Source organism: Lichenostomus cassidix, chromosome 4A (genome assembly GCF_008360975.1).
Source record: "Lichenostomus cassidix isolate B80296 chromosome 4A, HeHo_3.0, whole genome shotgun sequence".
In the NCBI taxonomy this organism is placed as follows: domain Eukaryota; kingdom Metazoa; phylum Chordata; class Aves; order Passeriformes; family Meliphagidae; genus Lichenostomus; species Lichenostomus cassidix.
The window spans coordinates 15,744,297-15,770,970 of NC_139485.1; the positions used below are offsets into that span (position 1 = coordinate 15,744,297).

At 36.9% G+C, this 26,674-nt stretch overlaps 1 long non-coding RNA gene across 2 annotated transcripts; it reads right to left on the reverse strand.

Moving 5' to 3' along the window:
- Nucleotides 1-1,495: 1,495 nt before the first annotated feature.
- On the reverse strand, nucleotides 1,496-24,486 carry LOC146437584 (uncharacterized). 2 transcript variants are annotated; one of them, XR_014852299.1, is made up of 6 exons: nucleotides 24,255-24,486; nucleotides 18,427-18,538; nucleotides 16,317-16,361; nucleotides 13,050-13,287; nucleotides 10,354-12,034; nucleotides 1,496-3,258 (listed from the first exon to the last, which is right to left on the reverse strand). It is a non-coding gene; the product is annotated as an uncharacterized LOC146437584 (long non-coding RNA). The 2 variants fall into 2 exon arrangements; XR_014852300.1 differs by lacking the exon at nucleotides 13,050-13,287 and having other exon boundaries at nucleotides 10,354-10,433.
- Nucleotides 24,487-26,674: the final 2,188 nt, after the last annotated feature.

Genomic DNA, 26,674 nt, shown 5'->3' on the forward strand with positions numbered 1-26,674 from the left:
CAAGTCAGATTTCTGAAAGAACATTTTCTTTTTTCTGTGTATATGGATGTGCCTCTTGTGGGAGGAGCAAGGAGACTTTCTCGGTCTGTTTTCTTAGGAAGGAGGAAAAAAAGAGGAAAATACTCAGATTCCTGGTGGAAAGTTTGATCTAGGAAGAACACCTGGGAATGTCAGAACTCCTCACCTTAAAATCTTGTAAGCAATGATTTAGTGAGTATTTGTGAAGACACAAGGTGAGGGGCAAATAGGGCAGGGAGGAACCTTGAAGTGTGAAAAGGAACCACATGCAGGGTAGGAAATCTGCCTTGGTGTGAATATTGACTCCCAGAAAAGGCAGATATTTATCTGGTAGGAAAAAGGGAACATAAAGCCATGCTAAAATTTATTTTCATGCATGGGAACATATTAAAAAAGCAAGATGATTTTTCAGAAGCCAGAGTTTCATACAGGCTGAGCTGCTCAAAAACTGCTCTGCAAATTCCAGGCCTTACATTGGCCAGACTTACAGAGAAGTCAAGCTGTAATTAAAATCTCAATCCATTCTTCTGAGAGGACATTGATTCAGAGTAAGCAAAAAAGCCAAGTTTTCTGATTAAAAACTTTAAATTTCATTGAAAATATAATAATAAAAAACCCTCTGGAAGAAGTAATTGGCATTATAAATTTAAGAAGCAAAATTTGTCAGATTCACAACCTAAAAAAAAAATAATTAATTACCAGTAGGTATTGATTATCCAAAATTAATCATAAAAACCCAAGAAAAACTCAAAATTCCTACTAATTTGAAATCCGAATTTAATCACCCATAGCCATATGTCTTTGCTTTTGAAGAACATCTGACAGATTAAGTTTGATGGAATTAAATACCAGGGAATGTTTCCTAAATCCTATTTTCAGTAATTGTATTTGAAAGGCAAATGTTTGTATCCCATCAATAAACACAGCAATGGTATGGGACAAAATTAGAACTGATTAATTAATCTGAAACAGAAAAATACTGGCTTGGAAGAGTTCTAGAAAATTATCTCAGTGTACATATGGATCCTTAAAAAATAGTGAAAAAAGCAAAACAAAACTCTGTCAAAATAGATAAGGGTACATTGAAAATATTTATTTATTTATTTATGGGTTTTCCATTCACAGAAGAGTCTAAACAAGCGTAAAACTTTTGCCTGTCCATAGGTGTGTTTGCCCAGATAGAATTTTTTTTGGCATTTTTAGCTTTTTTAGAAGTCGACAAAAAAAATTAGAATTAAAAAGGGAAAATTCATTTCCCCTCTATTTTCTCCAAGTCTTTTCCAAAACTCTTTACTTTTACAAAGGTTTTGGCTGTTCTATTCCAGAACCATTCCAGTTATCTTATCCTTTATTAAATCTTACTAATGCTTCTGATAGGGGAATTTTTTTGGTTTTCCTTCAAAGCCAGTTTTTAGCCCTTCTTTATTTCCTACTCTGACAGTCACAATTTCCGAGATGAAGATTTCACACATGCAGATTTACGTTAAATAAAAACAAACATTTTAATTGGCAACAGGCAATGTTTCAACCAAACACACTTAATTTGCATCTACAGAGAATTTAATTTTGTTTAATAAAGATTAGACTCCAATCTGTCTAAACCTTGATCTTGGATCTCACACAGATACTTTATTCTGAAATATGGAAAAACCAGCATTGAGAATCTTCTTTTTTGGGGGAACAGGGAGAACTGAAGGTTTTCCAGCCAGACTGACCTTTGGGACAGGAGAACAATCCCATGATGAATTTTGTGTCTTTGGGACAAACCAACCTCTGCTCACACTATAAATATTAACTCTGATGCTTTGAAAGCCTCCTGCAGATATTTGATAAATTTCCAGTTGCATACTGGCCATGAAATGGTCATTTGTGAAGTTGATTTATTTTAATTAAGAACATAAGTGATCCTGTGTCTCTGGAGATTTGCTGCAATGACTCATGCTCTTGTATTTATCTTATTACTTGGGGATTTAATATAATATTGAGTCAAATATTTTTCTTCATATTGAAGGTTTCTGCATCAGAAATCTACTGATTTAATGATTAGAGTACTTAAAGAAAGGATAATACATTATTTTCTATTTTAGCCAACTATGAAGACTTTCAGAAGGTGCTCACATTTATTATGTTATGATTTATATAATCTGTATTTTTTTCTCCTCACAGCTGAACACGAATGGATGAACATCTTGATTTCAGACTTTATATGGAAATGACTCCAAGCATCCTAAAACTTATTCAGCCAAATTAATCTCTTTATAGAATGGATAATTTGTCATCATTCATGAAAACCCTAAAGAACAATACTCTGTAATTTGTACAGTAGAAGTCTCTGGTTGTCTTAAATTACAGGCAACTATATCAGCAAGGGAGTGAATTTCCAGCTTTCACAACAGACCAAATATTTCAGTGTTTCTTAGGAAGAAATCATCACCCATATGTGGGTCTGCACCTTGTAAGGACAAACCATAATATAAAAAATACATTGTGCAAAAACTTGCTCTGATTAAGGCTCTATACTTCTAATATCTCAAAACTCCAATTAGCTAATTGCATAATTCTAAAGAATAAAATTTGCCATCTGCTGGAAATGGAAGCCAAATTAGGAAAGCTAAAAAAAAAAATAAAATTGCATTCTCCAACAATTCTGTGTCATGGAATTTCTAGCAGGAATATCTTTTCTCCTCCTTTATACTCACTTTTCCCAGTGTGGTAGCCCATTAGGTACCTGCAGCAACCTCATAGCATTTGTTAAAACATCATTGGAATTTATGTTATTTATTCCATTCTAAAGGGGCAGCAGTATCCCTGTGGAGCCCTCTGAGCTGTTCATTATAATAATGTTGGATATTTGCAGGTGTGCAGCAAGGAAAACTGTTAAAAGGACAATTAAAGAAGTAATTATCATAACATTTTCGAGGTTATCCTCAAAGCTGAAGTTCCTCTCTGACCATGACTTCACTTTGTGCCTAAATTCCTCTCAACTTGGGAGATCTTCTACAGGCAGTGATGTTCTTTGGGGAAAAAACACAAAAGGTTGATTTCTTCCCTAAAAAACAACCCCAAACACCCCCTGAGTCAAAGATGGACAGAAATGGACAACAGCCTTGCAGGAAACTCTGCAAAAAGGGTTCAGCTTTACCTGAGTGAGGAAATATCAGCCCATTCTGACTTGGAATCAACTTGGGGTTTTATCAAAAGGCATTTTAGGTGTTTTCCTGCTAATTATACATCTGCTGTCTGCAGAAGAGAAATGGGATGTCTCAAACAAGCATTTAACCATCCAATTAATAGAACTGTTAGACAGTGAAGATCATATTAACGGCAAAAATTAGCTTATTATATTCTAATTAGGCAAAAAGCAAAGATATTATAATAAGGCAAAAGCCTAAAATTTATGTTCCTACTAAGGAACTATATGGCATTTTCCAAAGCAAAAAAGAACCCGCAAAAAACTTTTTCTAATATAAAGTAATATTTCTTCCCCCACTTATTTGGCAATAAGACTTGGAACATCACTGTACTCTCAAAGTTTATAGAGTATCTCAAAACCAGCTGTTTTCTTTTATATTTCTATTAAACTCCTAAAATATCAAGGTCAAGTAGAAAATATCTAAAATATTTAAAATGTTTTAAATAAATATCAGGTATTTTCAAGTTTCTGTGTCTATGGCAGGTGATTTGAAATTGAATTTAAATTCCCTTCCAACCCCAAAAATTTAAATTTAATTTAAATTCCCTTCCAACCCAAACAATTCCAGATTTTATGGAAGGAATCCACACTGTTCAGTGCAGCTCCCCACGAATCCTCCTCCTCAGCACGACGCTTGAAGACATTACAGATGGAAACAAAGAGCCAAATGAAAAATCTCTGTAACACAGAAAGTAAAAACAAAGGTTTAGCTACAGAAAGACTTAACATCTTTAATCACTCATTTTTATTTTGCAAGACAAACCAGACAGAATTTGAGATGGCTCAGTGAGCTGTAAAAAATTGACAGTAGATGTATGTGAGAAGACTGAAAAAGCAATTATCTGAAACTAATTTGAGTTTATCAGGCAGAAATTAGACTTTTATGGGTAAAGTTAGAGTTTTGGTATTAAAAATGATGCATTCAAATATATAAAATTTCAAGGGTAATATAGTTAAAGCTTCCTTGGCAGATAACTGCTTTTCTGTCTGCACAGCTCCTGCTTTCTCAACAGCTTTTATTCAAGAAGGAAACATTCTAAAATAACAGATAATAAAAAATACTGTAATACATAAAGAGGAGGAAAAAAAGCTCTCTTTGGCTTTCAAGAGGCTTTGTATCTGACTTGTGCAGCATTAGGGATGCCAAACTCTTACTGCCAAACTCTGGGGAGGTTGGGCAGAGTTCACAGCAGAGCTGCTGCTCCTCTAAGGCTGGTTTTGGAAAAGGTGCTTTAGTAGGAATGCACTATGTCATTCATAAAAACTTTTTAAAGCAGGTTTTTGGAAGGTTTTGTACATTTTAAAAAGTGAAGATGCTGCACCAGGGCAAAAGTTTAACTGTACTATGCAATTACACTAGAGTTTCCTCTTCTTACATGTTAAAAGCATGAAGAAAATTTTGGTTTATTGCTCAAATTTCTAAGAGCTTTCCTGTTTCCCTAGATGGTTTGATCCTGCAGTATTCCTCACAGAAATTACTATTTAGTGGAAAAACACTTGTTTGTGTAATTTTCCAATGGTTTAAAGTACATTCACATCCAACATGGAATAATATCTATCAGGATGCAAAATGGATATCCTGAAGGGTAGGAAATAGAAACGAGGTTAAACTTTGAGCCTCTGAATAAACCATTGAATAACTGCCTTATTAATCGCTTTTTATAGTATTAAATGCCCTGTGTGGAGTGTAAAGCATTCAAATGGACACTGGACTGGATTTATTTGCACAGGTGAGCTTAATTCTAGCATTTCCTCAGTTGTCAGTCATCAGCCTTGCTGTCTTCTTCATCATAATTTACCTGGGAATGATATACATAATGACTTCTATAATTATATTTTTCCTACAATAACTCTGAATGCTTCAGAGATTGTTCATTTCAGGAGGTAAGGATCAGAATCTTTCTGTAGGATCATTATGAAATCATCTGCCTTGAAAAACTCTCTTCGTTGCACAATTTAATTTACTTGATTAGAAGCAAAAGACAATTGAAAAAAAAGAAACAAGAAGTCAAACATAAGGAGTCTTTCACTAAATGTGGTAAAATTTCGATTCCTGGCAGGAATTCTTTCATTTCAGAGATTCATCTCTTAATGAGCATTGGAGAAGCCTTTATTGTGTCTCTAGTGAAGAACAATCGTTCTCTAGCCCATAACACAGATTTGGTAGAGAACTGAAGATTTTCTCTTCCCAGAATCCTGTCACTGAAAAATATTGGTGCAATTGGTGAGCACATTTTGCAAACATGGGCAAACTTCTTGGATCTAATCATAATAACAAGTTCCAATGACTGAAACAACCAGAGAGAAGAAAAATTAATTGCTTGGATTTCGGTAGTCAACATATTTCAGGAAAAATGTGCATCGAATTCCCACATTCCATGAGCTCAATTCTACTGGGCAATTACAGTGGGGTTGTATTTACTGAACAGACTGGATACCCTGAAAGGTTTGTGAAAGACGTTTCAAAAGCCAAATTTATTGCCAAAGAAATAATCTATCCTTTACAACTTCCAGATTTCCCTCTAATCAGATGATCTAAATGCTTTGTCAGGTCGATTGCTTAAAAATTTTACACACAACATTCCATTGTCATGGAACAGGAAAGGTTAAGGTTTGTCACACCTCCTCTAGATCAGAGTGTGTCTTTAAAATGACAGAATTATCACAAGGATGTATTCCTGAACAATTTATAGTTAACTGGCTTTGGGCTGTGGGCAGGGGAAAAAGATGATGGAGGAGAAATTCTTTTAAAAATGAATTTGGTGTGTGTAAATGGTTTTAATAACCCAGATGTTTTGATAGCACTGCCCTCCACAAATGGTAGCCAGTGGTTTTAAGGGTGTTTTTTTTTTTCCTCCCTGCCTGAGGCATTTTATAAATGAGAATGGAGGTTATCTTCAGTCCCTGCAATTCTGAGCACATTGCTGCAAACAGGCTAAAGGAGGGGCTCTTCTCCTAATGCCTGTCCTTGATCAGTCCCAGATTTGTCCCTAAAGGCACTTCCCATTTTTTTTAGCCAAGCCTAATTCATTTTTTTTTTAATTAAAATGATAATATTCCATCCATATTCCTTTGAGAAGGGCTTAGTCTTTACATTACCATTATATGCTATCTTACATGTCTTTACATGATAATGATTTTGCTGTTACTCAATAACTATGCTAATTTCCGACACAGGAGGTAAGATTATCTCCCTCCCAACACTTCCTTTCATACCATTCCACCCCGAAACATGCAGCCTTTCTTCCCCTTTACCTAAACATCATTACCAGCTCCTTCCCACTATCAGAGCCTCCCATAATCTGTTTTTCTTTATGTACATTGATCCTTGTCATCCCTGACTCTATGCAAAGCAGCATAATCAGGAGCTCCCCATGAAATCATTACATTCCTGTTTTGGTCTCAATTTACACTGAGCACAGTTGCAAATCCCACACTTGGCTACACCTCAGCAATCACGTTTACAGGTCATACAGACTGTTTCATTCTTTGAAATGGAACAATCATTTTTCAGACTACCACGAGCAAATAAATAAATAAAAGAGCAGCTGACCAAGCGGTGAAAGTAGAAACATTTATAATACAATAACTACCAAGAGGTTCTCTGATTTATCCATGTATTGCTGTGTTTCTGTGTGAGAGGAGATCTCACCAAGCCCTACAAACATCTCCAAGGGGTGCCAGAGGATGTGCCAGGCTCTGTCCAGGGACAGGATGAGGAGCAATGGCCATAAACTAATGGCCATAAACTAAAGCAAGGAATTCCACCTCAACACGAGGAAGAACTTCTTTCCATGGAGGGACAGAGCCCTGGAACAGCTGCTCATAGAGGTCATGGATTGTCCCTGTCTGGAGACATCCCAAACCCACCTGGACACTTGCTCCAGGTCACCCTGCCTTTGACTGGATAATCCCCAGAAATCCCTTCCTACCCTGACTATTCTCTATCACAGACAGGAGTTTTTGCCTTATTTTGAATTCAAGTTTATGCTAAGTTTAATGGGGCTTGCTAAATCTGACACCTCCTATCCAGACACCACGGTGATAGATACATTAGATAGACCAAAATAGATATATTAGAGAGGCAGAATTAGCACTGTATGTGCTAAGGTTGATTGATTACTTGATGAGTATTATATTCCCTTTACTGTTCTCTAAACCCCAGCTTTATTAACTCCAACCAATTTTCTCCAACTCTTCAATTTGTAGAACTAATTGTGCCTCATTGCAGCTTCCTCCATTTAACTGATGAAGACTTAAGAGAGAGAAGACTTCTACAGATAGAAGTTAACTATATATATAAAAAGCAGATTTTTATAAACTGGAACTTGTTTAAGCATGTTTATATATTAATTGAAATGTTTATGTAATGGCAAATGCCCGTATATGAATATTTAATAAATTTAATTCTAGATTTAACTTATTCTTACAGGAAAATGCGAATTTTGGTTGAGTACAAGTTCATGCTATTCCATAAAACCTTTACCATTTTTCTCTATTAACTATAGAAAGGTAAAGAGATATTTGTGTTGTCCTCATTGTTTCTGAATTAAATTTATAGCACTAAAGTCTATACTTGTGATTTATAGAGGAGAGTGTCTTTTCTCCTGCCCAGAGCATCGATTTTCTATACCCATTTAAAGGAGGCTCTGCATCTATAGAACAGGGAATGAATAACATCTTCATAGGCAGAAAGGCACTCTAAACAAACATTTGCAAGAATTGATCTCACCTTTGTTTTGCCCTCTGTCTTGGGAAACGTGTTGTGTAGGTTGTTATTAGTATTAATCTAATTTTCACAGCAATGCATTTGTTCTCTATCCAGGTAAAGAACACGTATATTAAAATTAATTTGGTATTGCATGTGGAATCTTGCATAAGTTTATCATTTAAAGAACTACTGACCATTTAACACTTCAGTCAAAAGTTCTGTGGAGCAGCATCAGAGGTATTAAAGAGTTTGGAACAGGAGTTGGACTTTGGAAACCAATCAGATCATTATTACAGAGCATAAAATTGACTGCTAAGAGTTATTTTAGTATTGCATGAAGTAATAACTGTTTTCACAATTAAAAACATGTTTGTTGTAGGAATTTTTAGACAAATGTCATTTATTGTGTATTTTAGTTACAGCAAGTCAGAGTGAAGTTAAGTTGGCTGTAAATTCAATATTTACTATTTATTTATGGTTTAATTTGACACGATAATCAATTTTTCTTTATTTGCCGAGTGTTTTTTTAGCAGAAAATACACTGTCATAATTTCATTTTATTTTGTCACCGTAAGTGAGCTTCCACAAGAAGTGCTTCACTGTTAAACAACCCTCTCAACAGCAATGGCAGCATAATTAGGTCTCTGTGGACTTATTCTGAAACCATTTAGTGCAAAGGCGTAATCTCCTGTCATGACATAATAATGTGGTCTCCACGGGCAGCTCAGAGCTTGCTTTGACACTGAAATGGCAAGAAAAGGATTTCATGGGAGACCTGCGAGGATTCCACCCCCTGATTCCACCCCTGCCACAGAAAAGGGACACAAAGGGACATCTTCAACTAGCCCAGGCTGTGCTAGCCACAGGCCTTTCCCGTGAGAAAATTTTCTCTCTTCTTCCTGTGTTTTCTAAACAAAGATAAAGTTTGGATGTTGTTAAAACAGTGTCTTGAGATATGGATGATCCAATCAGCCTGGGAGGAGGTTTTGAATTGGCCCAATCTGAGTGATCTTTGAAAGTCTCTATAAGTTGGAATTAATGAATAAATTTAGAACATTGCCACACATTGGAGCCTCAGCCTTTCCATCTCTGCTAACAGTTCAACAGCAACACAAGCCCTGTCCAACCTGCCCTTGGACACTGCCAGGGATGGAGCAGCCATGAGTCCTGAATATCATGAATATCAATCACCCATATAACATTTTTTCTCTACCAAGTCAGATTCATTATTCTCAATATTATAAAAGAGATTTATTAAAAATTATTACAAACTCAAATTTTCATTAAAACGGTTCTTATCCCATCTGTGCTGGAAGCAGCCTTTGTTTTATTATGCCATGTTTAATTTTTCAAGGCTTCAGAAAGGATTTAGTGGGAGTGTTTTTAATTGTTTAGCACAGATGCAAGAAGCAGGGTGGCTTCAAGTCAGCAAAATGGGATGCTGAAGTACCTTGTTGAAAATGGAAACAAATTAATTTTACAGCAGCAAACTGAAAAATAAAATCTCTGCAACATAAAGGAAAATTTTATTATCACAAGTACCTAACAGCTCCTTCTGATTTACCTTGAACACATTTTTATTACTTTAATTGGAAAACAGCTAAAAACTTGTCTTCCAATAAAGTTATGCAAATATTCAGCTTTCTTAAAACGGCCTCAGGAAGGAAAGAAGAAATTTTGGAATAAAATCTTTTCCAGGCTGTTTCCTATGATGCCATAACAAAAAGGATACTATGAAAATTACCATCATAACCATCAGGGGCCAGAGGAACTCATGGGTTGCAGAATTATTGTCCCAAAAGCCACATGAAAACCATAAGTGTTAACTGAATGAGTGTCTTTTCTGTGATTACTTGGAATGACAGTAAAAAGAACTGAGAAGGAAGATTTCCATAATGGGAAATGTTCTGTTCTGACCCTGATCAGCACAAGGCTTGACAAGGGTAATTCAAGGAGACAAGTGAGAACCAAGTGCTTCTGTAAATGATGATGGAATCAGAGTCAGATGGACAATGAAACAGCTTTTCACTTCAGCCTAGATCTTAGAGAAATTGTCACTCACCTTTCACTGTGCACAATAAATAAATTGATCTGGAGCTAGAAATACAAAATAGATTTTTTTCACCTAACAAGTTGTAAATGATGTTTAAAACATATGGGATATAATACAGACACAAATAATTCTGTGTGTTAACCACTGTATAGAATACCAGCCACAGAAATACTGTAAGACTCACACAATTCGGATGATTTTCCCCTTATTTTTCCCTTGCTGTGTAAAAAACCTGATGACAATTAGGCTGCTGATTTCTGGTTGCATCTACCCAGTGGGAAGATGTGGAGAAGACAGAGACAAAGGTGTGCAGCAAGAGGAAATACTGACCACAAGAAATTCTGGTTAAATATTAGGATTTCAACTTTTCCTTCCTACCAGAAGTGTGCTGTGAGGGGCAGAAGGGTTGGAAGAGGTGACCACCAGAGTGCCTTCCAAGCTGGAATTAAAACTATATTCTGCTGATGCAAAAAAAAAAAAAATAAAATTAAAGTGATGAGTACCATAAATGCCTCTGTTACAAACTGTAATGAACACAAAATTATTGGACAAAGGCCCATAATATGATTGCTTTTATACACCAGTTTTATTTTCACTTATATACTGCTCACATTATGGGCTGTAACTTACCCCTGCATGCTGCCAGGGCTTGAACTATTTTTTCATAATTTTCTTTTGGATCATCAGTTTTCCCTCACGCACAAAATGTAAGCAAATACCTTTACAGCTTTACAACAAAAGGAATTATTTTAGATGTACCAGAATAGAGCATATCTATTATATCTTTTGTGCCTTTGATTCAGAGCCATATACTGTACATTTCATGAAAATAAATAGTATTTACTATGATGTAAATCGAGAAGATATTTCCTAGGCACAGTATGAACAAGAGCCAGAAGTCTTCCAGTTTTATGCACCTTTAACATTTCCTTTTATATCAGCACGTTTCTCATTCTGGCCATCTCTGACAGGTTTCAAATTATAATGTTCTTTTTTTATATTCTCAACACAGCAATCAAATCTTTAGACCTTGAGGAGAAGGAGGAAATTAAGGCCATTAACATGTTAGAGAATTGTTTGATTTACTCATTATAAATTATTCTGAATCTGAGCAGCTCATAAGATGTGCCCAAAGGGAAGACAAATTTTGATTGGCAGTGTCAGAAAAGTCAAGGGCATGGAGAGGTTTTGTTAATAATTACTAAGTGCCATTAAGAAATGCTGTGTGCTATCTCTCCAAAATCATGGTGATTCTCATCCAGCTATCAAACATTGTCAAACCTGAATTTATCATTAAAGGACAGATTAACAATATATGCTGTAAACATTCTGTTAATAACTAAAAATATCAAAACACTTAAAGCACTCACCAAGCTGGAAAAAGAACTTGAAGATAACAAAATCCCTCAGATAGTTCAGAGACGACTATGCAGGGAGGTTTCTCTGTCATGGTTTCCTAAATCTCCTCCTTTTTCCCTCACTATAGCTTTGCACCAATTATCAGAAGCACTTGTGACAAGCAGCAGTTCCACATCTGCCAGTGGGACCTTCCCAGGTCCTGTGTACTTTGTCACCCCTGCCATGGGATGGTTCTCATGATGTTTTATCAGCACAACCCCACTGGAACTGTCCTGGGCCAAGCCTGGCAGCTCCACAGGCTGACTGTGCCCATTGCATTGGGAAATTCCAGAAAAATGTTTCCTTGTACAAGTAAGTTGGGCAAAAACTCAGTTTTAAGGAAAGCAAAAGCCACAAGATCCTAGGAAAGGAGGGAAGAACAATTTTACCATCCTGTCACCTGAACCAAGCCAACCAACTTACCTGGAAAAACAGCTGATAAACCTTGCAGATGGAGCTACACAAATTAACAGCTTTCACTACAAATCTGGACTTTTTCAGGTTTTGAAAGAGGCTCTGTCCTTTCTGTACCAAGCAGAAGTGACAGCCCAGATGGACAGGAGCCCTGTGCCTCTGGACTGGTGTGGGATGAATTCCTGAATCACAGCCTTGGGTTTGTTCTTCTTCCTTAGGTGCTTAATGTACAAACTGTAAGAAGTTCCTATCATGGAAAACAGGAAAAGGAGATCATCAAAGCACCATTCTTCTGAATGGCATTGCAAAACTCTTCACTCCAATGCAGATGGAACATGGATGTGCATTTGAACAACATTTTTTAATAACTTGTACAAACTATAGCCAGATAGAAACCCAGGGATGGGATTTTTCTCCAGGCTGTCTTATCCCATCCCCCTTGCAGGCAATTTTCCCCTCTAGCAGCTTTAAAGCCCTGCTGTTTCTGAAGCCACCTTGATGTTTGTCTGTCTTTCTTAAATAAATAGGGGAGCCCAGCTGCCCCCTGGGCATTGCAGAATGGCTCAGTGACATCCTGGGAGCAGCTCAGGGCTCACACAGGGCTCTCCTCTCATTTTCAGCAGCAGAAGTTCAGTGCTGTGTTAGAATTAAATGCACTTTACAGGGGGTTTCCCATGGATCACAAAGTTTTAAAGCCGAGGAAGATCAAAATTTTCTTCTGGCACTAAAAACTATTTTTAATTTGTATTAGAAATACCATGTTGTTCTTTTACAGCTGGAGCTGTGTTATTGCAGACCACTGAAACGACAGAGTAGCTGCAACTACTGCATCAAGTATTTTTTTTTGTTTCATTTTTACGAGATCACAGATAATTAACATTTTATTTTGAAAGCATTTTTTTTTCTTAAAAAATATCCGGTAACCATTAATTTTTAATGTACCGAGCTAAGGATTTGCCTTTGATATCATTATTACAGACACTGCACGTCTGTAAATTTGAAGTGATAGGACAGCAAATACCTTCAGAAGGACAGACGCTGCCTTTGAAGTCAGTGTATATATGGTTTAACATAAATGTAATTTCACAGCAAACTGCCTTTTATTGTTCACTGTTGTTTTGTCCTGACACTCAGTGTCTTGTAAAAAACATCCTGAACTTTGATATAAATAAATAATGGAATACTTTCCTTTAAACTCTTGGAAAAGAAGCTAAATGGAGACGGGCAAGTGGGATAATGAACACATTCCTCTGCACACAGACCTGCATGAATTCCTGTGTCCAGCAAGCTCTGAGAATCACCACATCTGCCTCATCTGATGGTCAGGCTATTTAAATCTGCTATGGAGCAGATTTCCAGCTCTTTTAAAGGCTGTAGTGCAGCAATTTTTCTTTATCTGAACACTTTTTTGTAGGTCATATTCTGTTCTACCATGAGTAAAAAATTGCAGTAATGTTGGTTTTGAAATGTTGGGATTTTTTTCTTTCCTGCCTTTAAGCCCTGTAAAAATATCAATTTTAGCAGTTAATGTGGAGCAAGAGAAATTATATTCTTAAGCATTTCACAGCAAGCTTTTAATTTTATTCTTTGGCTAGAGAGGGGCATGTCTGCCTCCAAAGTCTGCAAGCCTGGGAACCAAAGAGGGAGCCCACTGTCACTGAAAGGAGAGAAAATCTGGCTCTCAAAAAATTGCAATAAAGATTATGGTTCCCTAAGGCAAGACAGCCTTTTGTCATCAAGTAAAACACAGACAGCACCATGTAACTGACCTAAGAGGGCTGGCTCATTAAAAAACCTGCATATTTATGGTATTTATGATGGAATGATTACTGCAGAAGTGTAAGGAATAGAAAACATTTCTATATTGAAGTGTTAAGGACTACATCATTTCTACAGCAGCCATGCTTGCAGAAATGCAATCTGGGACAACATTGCCAGGATCCAACATTCAGAAAATAAAAACACAAGAATTGTGCATGTGCCCCTCGGTGAGCCCAAAATTCAGACTGAACTTGACCATATGATCATGAAATTTAAACTAAAAGAAAGTAAATCTGAGTTTGAGAGCAAAACCAGGCAAGGAAGGGTAGAAGATGAAGTCCCCTGAGAAGCTGTGCTGCCCCTGGATCCCTGGCAGTGTCCAAGGTCAGGCTGGACAGATTTGGAGCAGCCTGGGACAGTGGAAGGTGTCCCTGCCATGGCAGGGGTGGCACTGGAGGAGCTTTAGGGTCACTTCCAACCCAGAAACTTCTGTAATTGTGTGGAAAGGAAGATACATCAGACTGAAGACACATGGTATACACAGGGAATGGGACAGAACCTCTCCGTCCATTTTCTCCTCAGAAATCCAGGAAAAGTCTGATTGTTTGGATTTTTCCAGTAAAGCAGGGCACACTGCACACTTGCTGAACTTTAGAGCTCTCAGTACAAAGGGAGAGAGAGCAATTCTTGAAGGAGAATGAGGAGCAACATGCTCTGTGTGTCCATCACAGTCCTACCCAATCCAAACACCTGAAAAAAGCAAATTTCCTTTTCATTATCACTCACCTTTGCCTTGACTGCGAGTTAGCAAATAAACCTGTTCTGACTCCAGCTGTGTGACTCCAACAGCAACAGCTGTTTCCCAATGAAGAGAATTCCAAAATATGAAACTTCATTCCTTCTGGTTTCCATTAAAAACTCGTGAAATATTAGCACAAGGGGTTGAATTTTCTTCTTTTTCCTGAGAGTTTTGTGTTGCTGGGACAGCTCTGAATTCAGGGCAGTGACACCTGAATCACAGAATATCAACAATGAGGGAACAGAGCTGGATGGAGCTGATGGAACATGACAAGCATAAAAAATTAAATGAAAGAAAGCATTCCCTTTGATTTGATGGCTGAGATCAGCTTGACATGGAGTTGGTTGTCTAAATTTCTGGCTAACTTGAGGGTGGAAATGTTGGTAAGTCAGGAACATTTCCAAATGTTTGAAGGAGTAAGAGCTCAATTCCAGCATATTTCATTTGGAAAATAACCAGTAACAAGACACTGCTTGCAAAAACATTTCCCACTTGGGTGTCACAACTGATTACTCATCCTATTACATTATTTTTATTTTCTCCAATGAATTTTCTATCAGATAAGACCAAGGCATATGCAAGTTTTCTACCATAACAGCTTTAACTGAAATATTATTTAGTTTTCGTAATGTCTTTTATAAATATATTTTCTCAACAGATGCAGAGATTAATTTTCAAGCCTGCAGCAAATCATGTGAATATTGTACCTATTACACCAACTTTAAGTGCAAAACTTTGCAAGGATAACAAAGTCATCAAGGATTATTAAAGTTTTATCCCTGTTCTGCTGTGAATTATTTAAATTTAAGAGATTTTGCTAATAGCTTAGATAAATATTTAACACTTCTGATTTTATGTTTAGACATTCTTCTAAATATAATACAAAAATGGCAAATAATATAGCGTCTTGAGCAATTACAACCAATTTTACTACGATTAATATTCCAAAAAGCATATTATTTTTGGAGATAAATATTGGAAGCTTAGAGGGAGAAAACTGTAGGACGGAATTACCAACTCCTTATCTCACTTGATCAAATATCTTTATTTATTTGCACTTTTGAACTGAAAGTCTGTAATCAAACACTTCATAGAGGTTTATAGCAGAGGGTTTGCTACAATCTCCCCCTCCCCATTTATTGAGGATATTCTGTTTTAAAAACCTCTACTGAGCAAAGGTTATGAGCAGAACTAGGAGTAAAAGGATTTATTGAGGATATTCTGTTTTAAAAATGCTTGTTGAGTAAAGCTTGTGACTAGAACTAGGGAACTATAAAAGCAGAGAGCTGGGCTTTTAATAAATGTATTAATCTGAGTTAAATGTTACAACCCAGAATCTCCCCCTGCTTTCAGCTGATGCCACTTTTGAGCAGCAAAGGTTGATCAACACCTCCAGCCTGTGATCAATCTCACCAAATCCCAGGTTTCACCTGCAGAGTGCCAAAGATTCCACCAACTTCTGCTGCTGCAAACACTTCACAACTTCCAGAAACATTCCTCTATTTTGCTCTCCTCAGAAGTTCTTGCTCTGCAGAGCCCTGGCTTAGTGAGTGCCAATAATCAAAGCATCCAATTCATCCCTTTTATACTTCTGTTCCAATGATATGAGAAATTTCTGAAGAGTTATTTTTCCTCTTCTTTAGGAACACTATTTCCCCTAAGTCCAGGTAAATAGTCGTAGATCTAAGATAGGCAATTGAATTTTTATGTCCTAAAAGAGTTATCTGAAAGAGGAATACTGTTTTCCATCTTCAGAACCAGACATAAAGCTGTTTTCAAATGTTACATTTTTATATAGTTCACAATTTATCCTTATAAATGATGTATCTACTTCCAAAAAGTGACAGAATTCTGTGATGTAAAATAAGAGTTTCAGTTTAATGAGCTGTGCTTTCTGTCTACTATTTATATAACCCAGAGATGAAAAACCTTCACTGAACATTATCATGTTAAAGAATGGAAATAATACCTTAGAATGATGTCACGAGCTTAATTTCAACTACCTTTGGACTCTCTGAAGAAACAGGAAAAAAAAGGAAAAAAAGCCAGAAATATTAAGTACAACTAGTAGAGCACCATACAATATAGAATGAAATCTTTCACCCATGAATTGCAGTAAAGATTTTTATAGTTTTGGTATCTAATGAAATTTATTTCTGATAAATAATTGATATCGACTTTCTCAATGATAATCCCACTTATAGCTAATAAATGATGGATATTGATTCCATTTAGACCCCCAAATAGATAAATAAATAATAGAAATACAGGGTTACTGTATATCTGATGGCTTTGAATGATAAAAAACAATCAAACCTACTAAGGTGCAGCAGGAGATGTGACTACACAAAAATATTATTATTTTAACAGGGAATTTAAATGAAAGAAATTAGAAAATAAAAAAGTTAAAACAGTCCCTCAAAACTGTTCATTTTTTTAGAGATCTAGATATTAGATATATGTAAAAATCTCCTAACAAAATGAATCAAATCTATTTCTTCACTTGTAATGAGGGTAAGTATTGTATGTGCATATTTTCATTTAAATGTTTTTCCAGCTGGAGGCTCTCAACTATAAAATATAATCTTACGTATATTAGAGAACTTTATTCATTAAAATAAATAAAAAAGGACTATAGAATTGGTTTAGATTTCTGCTACTTTCAAATTTCTTCTACTTTCTGTACTCACAGATACTTTAAACAGCAGAACAACTGTGTCTGTCCTTGATAAAAGCACCACAAGAGTCTCCAAATCTTGTTTCAGATTAAATCCCAAAAATTCCTATTTGACAAATAGGAGAACACAACTGGGAACAGTTGTGGGTTCTACTTCAGTTTAACTTTCACTGCAACGCTGTCTAATTCTCATTTCCTTTCCTTTCCAAGGTGTCTATTTACATTTCCTCTCTCTGGAAACTCCACACCAGACAAGCAGTTGATCATTCCAAAGGACATCAATCCTACAGCAGAACCAAGCTCTACCAGAAGGAAAGGAGAACATCCAACCAGAGGTTTTCCATTCCCCAGTTTGCAATGCATTTATTGCATTATAAAATATCTCCATGCTTTGGAAGGAAGGGCCAACAATGCAGGTTGAGCTGTGCCAAGGAGAGAATGATTACAGTGCAAAGCAGCCTAATCAGTGCAACTTTATGTTAATTTTTATTAGTCAAAACTTACATCCTGTGAGTGCAGCTTGGGGCTGATGGGGAAAATAAAAGATTTGTTGGAAGCTCCTGCAAGAGCAGGTCACATTTTAATACTTTAATGGGCAACTGCTGCATAATGTTTCCTCATACACTTCTCTTTGTAGACTTTATGCTGACCTTCGAGACTGAAGGTGGATCAATACCATTTTATAAGACTATAAAACTGTATGAAACACGAAGTCAATACTGCATTTTTATCACGCTTGTAATATAATGCAGTTCTGTACATCAAACAACCCTGAGAGTACCAGAGAAGGCTAGAAATTTGGTTTAAAGATATTAATTCAGCCAAGCACTGGCCAGTGGTGAATTTGCTGAATGCCAAAAATTTTCATCAGCCCAAAGGCAGCTTTTTGTCCAAAAAAATCTCTCTTGAGCACAAAGGATCAACCTAATGAAAGCTCAAATTGTCCAAATCCAACTGGGTGACATTTTCTATTTCTGCTTTAATGCTTCTTTCTGGTCTAATTCTCAATTTACACAGAACAAAAATTACCTTAATTCCTGAATAAGTTCTGGAGAGAAGCTTTACCATAAATAGCGTTTTCTTTGCTCTTGCAGCAGTTTTTAATTGGCAGAAGCTCATTGTGATTTTATAAAACACACATAAACACAAATGAACATTAATAAATAAACATGACTTGAAAAAACCATAATAGCAAAGCAGAAGAAAAGAGAAAGAGGATCACAAAATTATTTGCCTTATCTTGAAAGGAAAAATAAAGAGAACTAAGTAGCTGTGATTAGAATTTGTAATTATTTCTGAGAAGCTCTTGCATTCCAGGTGCAAACATGAACAAAACCCTTTGGATCAGAACATCTGATGACCTTTCCATCAGCAGGAAAGCAATTAGACCAACTCCTCTCACCTCCCTTAATGAGAGATCTCTCCATGTCTGTGGCTGACCCAGGCTTCCCTGAGCTCAGGATCCAAACCTTCAGTCCTGAATCCTTTCCAGCATTGGCTTTATCCCAGGGAGCCTGACAGAGAAACAGAGGAACCTGGTTGATGTATCTTTAATCAGAATATTTTCCTCTGGTGGCCAAAGCATTCATCTCCCCAGTTGTGAGCTTCTCCCCATCCTTTTTGCAATTAACTCACATCTAAGCTGGAGGGATAATGCTCAGCTTCAAGGGCAAAACTGTTTTATTGCCCCTCAGCGTGAGAAATCTGTATCCACGAAATGTATCCCTTGTAAGGGAATTCCCCACACACCCCATCCCTGAAGAGAAAAGGATTTCTTCTGTTCAAACAGAGCTGCAAAGGCAATCTCCAAACAAACATTCAGTTGGATCAATAGCTGGAAATTGAATAGAACAATGTCTCATGCTGCTTTAGAGAATTTTCAAAAAATTTGAACCACACAAACCCAACTTTTCAAGTCCCACCACTGGGATTTATTGTCTTGTTTTCTGAGTCTAAGAAAAAAAATGACAAAGAACAGATTCACATACTAAAACATTAAAAAAAAAAAAGTGCTGTATGGTTAAAAAATATCAGGGGTCTAAATTTAAGCCTTGAAAAGCAAGGGCATTCATTCCAAGTTAGGCTCAGGTGGTTTTGTTTACCTTGGAGAACTTCAGAGCTGAAAAGAGGTTTTATGTCTTTTTAATGCCCAAGAGTAGCAGATATAATTCACCTTCACTGAATAACAGATCTTTAAAAATGAAAGTTAACAGGTACATATCCATGGGAAAAGCAACTTTGCTCCATTACATGGAAAGAAACATCATGAAGAAAAAAGCATCAAATTGTAATTCTTGCCAAAAAAGTCAAACCCCAAAAAAGGAGCACCTCTTTTGAGTGCTCTGTTTTTCCATATCCAGCATGGTGTACCTGTAGAGAATTCTGCTGTACATTTCTTTTTTATCTTCCTAAGTCACATCAGTCGTTTTGCCTCCAAAGAACACCAATCCTACATCCAGTCAGTACTACTTTAGTATTCTTCTGAAAGGGACATGAACTTTGTCTTTATCAACTCTTCATCATCACAGGCAGTCTCAGAAGAGTGAGAAATGTTATTTCTTTTGAAAAAATAGAGATTCTTTTCTTCTTATAACAAAGCATAAAAGAATGAAGAATTCAACATTGTTTAATAATCCAGGAGAAATTCATTCAGACACCAGGAGGATGCACAGAATTAGCCCATCTAGATCTGAAACAGGATCTCAATCTAGGATACAATCTCTTACATACCAACTATGGCTTGGAGACTTAATTCTCACAGCTCAGACATTTCCTACTGAAGTACTGACTTGGCTGAAGAAATAAGTAGGAAAAGAAATACCATAATGAAGAAGAAAGAGAGGTGACAGGTTGGGATTGTTACATTTAATTACTTTAAAAGACAATGACTTTTTTCCCCTTTTCACATATAATTTTTTCTCTTTATTTTTTTTTTCAGTTCCTTAAATCTAAACACAAATAAAGGAAATTATTTGTAGCAAAACAGGTTTGGGTTTTATTTGGTTTCCTTTAATCACACAGTTTAACTCACACTATGGTTGTAACGATTGCAAAAAAACTCAGAAACACATAATTTCTTGGCATCTTTTTTTTTTTTTTTAAATTTAAATGACTCAGGGGAGATTCTGCATCTTTTAGAAGATGTGAACAAATAAGTCGTCAGAAAACATGTCAAACTTGAAAGTCTCAGGCTCCAGCTGTGGAAATAAGTACAACCTACTCTTGTCTCTCATAATTAGGTCTATTGATTTATGTGTTTTGTTTTACTCGCATTTCATACAAGCATAAACAGATGAGGAAGTAGCAAGGGGAAATAAAAAGAAAGCAAATAAAATGGTTTAGCATAAATAAAATACCTAGAAGAAATGAAATTCATTATTGTGGTGTAATGTAATCTAATTTAAACTTATTTATTTCTAGCTTGTTTTACCAGAGCTGTTACTCTTTAAAGACCTCCTAGTTTGAGTTCATTCAAGGATAACTATCAGACATCCTGAGATTTAGGCCAACAATTGTAAATATTTCTCAAAATAATAGATTTTTGTACAGTACACAAGACAAAAGAAACTACAAAGGTATTTAAATGGCCATCAATATTTTGTCCTTAATACGCCTTTAAAATCAAATGTAACACACTGCCTAACTTCTGACTCCTCCAAATGGAACAGAATTATTTGTAAGCTGAATGACAGATAGCTGGAATTGAATTGACTTCTCTGAGCAGAGCTCTCCTCCCTTGGTAGGTGTATATGAAAATGGAGTGCACTTATGAATGTCAGGCTCTGCTTTCTTCCAGAACTACACACTTTTTTCTGGAAGTAAAATCAATGCAATAAATCAATACCTTTCCAAAGTACACAGATGCAACAGCAAGGCATTACTGTCTCCAAGTTGCAGTGCAATGATTTGAAAATATCCCTAAACTTTCATTTCAGAAATAAAACCAGAGTGTTTTACTGCTATATTTTTTTAGCTCTCTAAAGGACTATGTATATAAGCCTTGCTCCAGCAACTCAGACCTCAGAGACCTGATAATGTTGGAGAACAATCACCAAAATAACAACAACAACAAATTCCCTTTTCCACTTTGCTCCAGCAAAGTTCCTTACCTTTTAGCCTGAAAATGCAGCACACTATTTCATTCTTCAATTCTTAATTTAGGAATGAAAATTTTACTTTTCCTCTCATTCAATCTCTAATTAACACTCATTCCATGATGACAGACTTTGAATATTTTTAGTTATTCCTGCTACAAGCTCCTAGGCACTACAGCTGTGTAGAGCATATATTTCCTCATTAAGGCAGTGGTGGTACAACTAACATTTAAAGGTGTGAATATGTAATTCCTGAGAACAGGGATTAGCTCTCTGGCTGAAATCTCATGAATACATATGAAAACAGTGATTACCTAAAAAGATCCTTTGCAGGTCTCTAATGTAAATGTGTATGTTCACAAATTACTTGAAATGATATGAAATAGAGTTGGTTCCCTCGAGAGGCAACGTTGCTGTTCCATAAATTGTTTCAGGACTGTGTTTATTATCACTTTTTTTACAAGAGTGGATGATTCTCTATCAAAACTTGATAAACATTCATTATAGCTGCATCTATTACACCAGCAAAAGTGTATCTAATATTTCTACATGACATTTATATTCCAGGAGTTTACTGTGTCAAATGAAAAACCCATTTTAACAAAGCAGGTAAACAAACTTTCCAGAGTCTAAATCCCTTACCTTTTAACATGTATAAAGCACCTTCCATAGAATGCCCCTGCTTACTGTAATTAAAATTTAGCTTGTAAAATATGAACAGCTGTAAGCATATGCAGAAATGATTATTTAGGTTGCATACTCTGAGTGGATTTTGTTGGGTAAATATGAGATGTGACTAAAAGATTGAGCCCAAATTACAATGGGGTTTAAAGAAAAAAGACTGGGACTGAATTCAAGGTGAACCAAACCAGATTAGCAGAAATATTCAGAAAGGTTTTTTTCCTGGGACTTCATGGCAAGTTACCAAGTTCAGGAGGTCACAGATAACAAAGCACAACCAGAGCAAAATCACCAGTGCCAAAGCACAATCACCCAACAGCTCTGCTGCCCTGAATGGATCACAAACGTATTCAAATGGTCAATATTCACTTCTTTTGTGCTCTTCACTGCAAAACTGACAGCAATTTTGATTGCATAAATGCAGCAGCACAGGATAAGAAAATGGGATGTGTATAATATTTCTGCTCTCATGACAATGTAACAGGATGTCTGAGGCTGGTAGAACTGTCAGCTGTTCAAATTACATATAAATTACCTCTTTCCAAATATTTGACAGGAATACACCTTTGAAATGTTTTTGCAGCCAACACTTCAACAACAATTTGGGGTAAAATTGCAGTTGAATGAAATTCTCTCACTGTTTTAAGTGAAAAGAAGAAATTGGACACAAAGTGGTTGCTCAGGACTCTCAGCCAAAGTTTTCTACTAGGATACATGGGATTAGACTACATTGATTTCCCCTAGAGCCTCTGTGTTATTTGTGACAGCAACCAAAATTTGTATTCAAAGGATTAAAAGTGCTTTTCAAGGTTAGTGCACAAATTGGAGTTTGTCAGAAGATGGTGCTGTTAGGCTGTTTTTATCTTGGAAAATTACTTTTAATTACAAAAATAAGTTTAATCTGTGTGGAGAACCCAAATCATTGACTTGTTTAAAACAGGAACATTTTTAATAAATAAATAATTTTGCTTTTGCTAAGGCAGAGCTTTGACCTTGAACTACTTCACTAAGTGTGTACTGATGCACTTGTGGAATTTGTCTCAATGGGATTGAGTTTTGTTTCTGACAAAGTAAACAAAATTCGGTTGCAGAATTATTCTCTCAAAACCTGGCAGAACACGCATGACCTCAGACATCACAATTTTTTCCCAAATATTGGATGTATCATTGGTAGGCTAATTAATAATTTCATATTAGCAGTGAACTGCATGAACTGCAAGGCCAAGGTCAGACAGTTCCATTGAACACACAAAGAGCTGAGAGCATCCAGAGGAAAGCAACTCAGGAAAAATTCCAATTCCACATCCATATGAACATTAAAACTAGTTCTTATAAGAAATCATTTGGGGCTCTTATGTTGAAGATATAATCTTGCTGTTTCTCCAGCTGTATCTCCAGCAATTCTCAAGAGATATTCTACATGAATACTTCTGAAAAAAATTGTATAATGACCTCCAAACATATTTTTCTTCATTGCTTGTCTGATATTTAATGATAAGTATTCTTCATAGCAGATTTCAATAAAGGGGAAACTTGATCGACTGCTGTGGGTTGGATATTTAGAGCTTTTTCTTCTAACCAAACACTTGAAATATATTTCCAATTTGCTAGCTGAATTAAAGCTCTGTCTTTAGGACCAGATCAGAGGGAGGATCTGCTGAAGAGACTCTTGCCTTGGAGAGAGGGAAGTGGGCACTTGGGGAAGGAAGCCTAAGAACAAAGCAAATAATTCTGGTTCTTTCCATGGCTCCCTGCAGTTTACAGTCTAATCTGAACACTTGACTCACTTGTTCTCTTGGCTCAGCTGCTTGGAAAGCTGTTCAGTATTGGAAAAGAAATAAAATTGCATTGAAGAGTTACAGAACTAAGCACTGTCTTCTTTCCTTCCTGTTCAGATAAGAGGCTTTGAAAAACCAGATTTAAGATGTTACAAAATACCAGCAAGCAATGAGGCAGAGGTATGTTTTCCTAAGATGATGTCTCTCTCAAGTGTTGTGTTTTGTTTTTTAGCGTTCCCTGATCTCTCTGCAGCCTGATGTCACAAATAAAAAACACACAACACCCCCACCTCACACTCACAAATAATTGAACCAACAGCACTTGCCAGTAGGTATTTCTGAGCATATCTGGGGCTTTGAAACATCTGTAATCTTGGGGGGAAAAAAATTACAAGAAGCCAAAGAGCAGGAAGAGTAGACAGAGCAAGGAGGGTATGAAGGACCATTGCACAGGTCATCTGCACTTCCATTCAAACAAGAATTGTGACAAGGAAATGAAAGAACAATCAGAGCTTTGCTCAGAGGTTTTGCCCTAAAACTTTACCCTTGACATCACCTTGTGTTTCTGTTTAGAGAACCTCCCCTCTCACTCTGCCCTTCCCTCCACAAAATGGCATTTTCCACTTGCCCATTCACGTTCTGAGCCGTTGACACTGCAGCAGCTGCTGGTCACTCACCTGCAGAGTGCCCAGAGGGTGGCACTGACCTTGGCAGCTCCTCGGGCACTGCTGGGAAGAGCACAATTAATGACATCTCCTCCAGGACTGTTCTTCACTTGGAAATCCCACCAAGCTCCATCACAACCTTGAGAAATCACTCAGTGGTGTTTCTAACTGAATGCAATTGTCAAGGGAGCCCAAATCCTGGCAGCTATTGCCACATTTGCAGCACCTCCAAGTGCTGAGTCACTCTGACGAGGGTTGATTCTCCTCCCATGGCACTCCAAGCCAGGAAATGCAGCAGTGGAACAGCCAGAGCAGCAGGAGATTATTTGTGCTTCTGGCCTTTGTTCATCATGTATTTTTGAGGGAAATAACGTGTGTTTGCCTGAGCTTCTTCACTTGTTTTACAGGAAATAATAACTGTGACCCACTGGGGAGGAAAACTGAAGGACAAAATTCAGGCTTGAAAGCCATGCTGAGATAAGAGATGTTAAAGATGCTCAAGTACTTATTAAGACATGTTGAACAAATACCATTTTTCGGAATTACTGAAGTTTCTTACTTGGTGTACAATTGGCAGAATGATAGAAATTACGTTTTCTATAAATTTAGTCCTTAGCCCCACAACACTTCATCCATACTCTTTCACTGAAACACTTTTCCCATCAGCCCAACAGTTGGACCTTAGACATTTTTAATGGTGTCAGCTGTATTCTGAAGAGTAACTTTAGAGGCCTGTCCTTTTTGTATTAAGAGATATAAATAGCAATATCAAAAAGAATATAAAAAACTCACTTTTTGCAGTCTTTGCACTCTGCCTGCTGTGCAACCCATGTTCTTGACCTACTGAAAGCTAATGACAGAGTTAGGGCTTAATACTCCAGCAATCATGCAGGTGATCTGTCAGACTCAAAGGGTGAGCTCTCATATTAAATAAGAAAGTGGGGAGGGAAATAAAAAGCTGCTAACACGTACAGCTTGTTATATTCACTTTGGCCAAATCCAAAAAAATGAAAGAGAATTAAAACTAAAGCCAGTGGCCCAGAGCAGGGAATGTAAGTAACTCAGAAGAGGCTAAGGCTCTCTGCACTTAATGAAAATGCCACTGACCTTGAAGTCTGATCCCAGGGACCTGGTTTGGAACCCCTGGAAAAACAGAAAGGTTATGGGGCAAAAAAGCTATTTCTTCCATAACAGGACTTCTGAATGATGCCCTGGCTGAATGTAGCAACTCATACATGCTTGCATGTTATCTTTTCTAAATTTCAAAAGTCTGTATAATTCATCTGAGTTAAAGACCTAGCACAATTCACTTTCACTTGTTGCAGAAAAAGCATTAATTCATTTAGCTTAAAGCTCCCTGTGTCTGAGCCCACATCTGATTTTACATAGGCTGCCTCTGTGTCATGAAAATTCAGTGCAGTAATTCAGTTCAGCGAGTTTTTCACATTATTAAGATACTCCATCAGCCATTGGGGAAGAAAAATCATGCTTATGTATAAACAGGCTTTCCCTTTCTGCTGCTTATTTCCTTTCTTCTAAGCATTTGGATAAGCAGGGACAGCAGAGAATGAAGTTCTGAGACAACCCAAGAAGTGCACTTTTCTTTTTGCAGTTTCTTTTTTCCTTAATGACCACTGACAGCAAGGTTGGAGGCAGGATGAGCTCCTTTCCTTTTGCCTTGCTGATGACTGTTCATGCCTGAAAAATAATTTGCCAGAAAAACCTGTAGGACAAACAAACAGAATATTGCCACCTTCACACCTTCTTTGCCCTAGTTTTGATCAGTGGCTGACATCTGTGCTAGATACAAAATGATCAGACAGAGCACGGGGAAAACAGTGATTATATTGTTACAGAGGTTTCTCCATCTCATCCATTCATTAAAACACACACAGCCAGGCATCTTCCAGTAGCATTTGGGCCACGGGGGGTATATGGGAGTTCTGATGAAAATTAATTGAAGCTGAAGCTATTAACACAGGTTTGGATTGACTTTTCTTATCTCAGACCACAGCTACTTGAGCGCGTTAATTACAAGGTTGATCTTCGAGAGCACGGGAGGGAGAGCAGTTGTTCCTCCACCAGGGGATACCTTGTTCACTGTCCATTCAGGGATGTGCCATGGAATGCTAATTAGCCCAAAAAGCTCAGCCAACTCTGCTCCAGAGAGGTCACATTTTCAAGCACAAGCTCACGTCCTGCTCTACCCAAGCACAAGAAATTATTTTGGAAATATGAAGGCAACCAAATGCAAGACTGACAAAGATTAGCAAACACGCCAATTAATGACTGTGTTACACTACAACAACAATAAATCCTTCTATAAAATACAGAACCAATTACAAGCCACACAAATCATTAGCAGGCTATTTAGATTTATGAGGAAAACAGCAACTCAATAAGAAAAAACAAGCAATGTGCCAAACAACCTC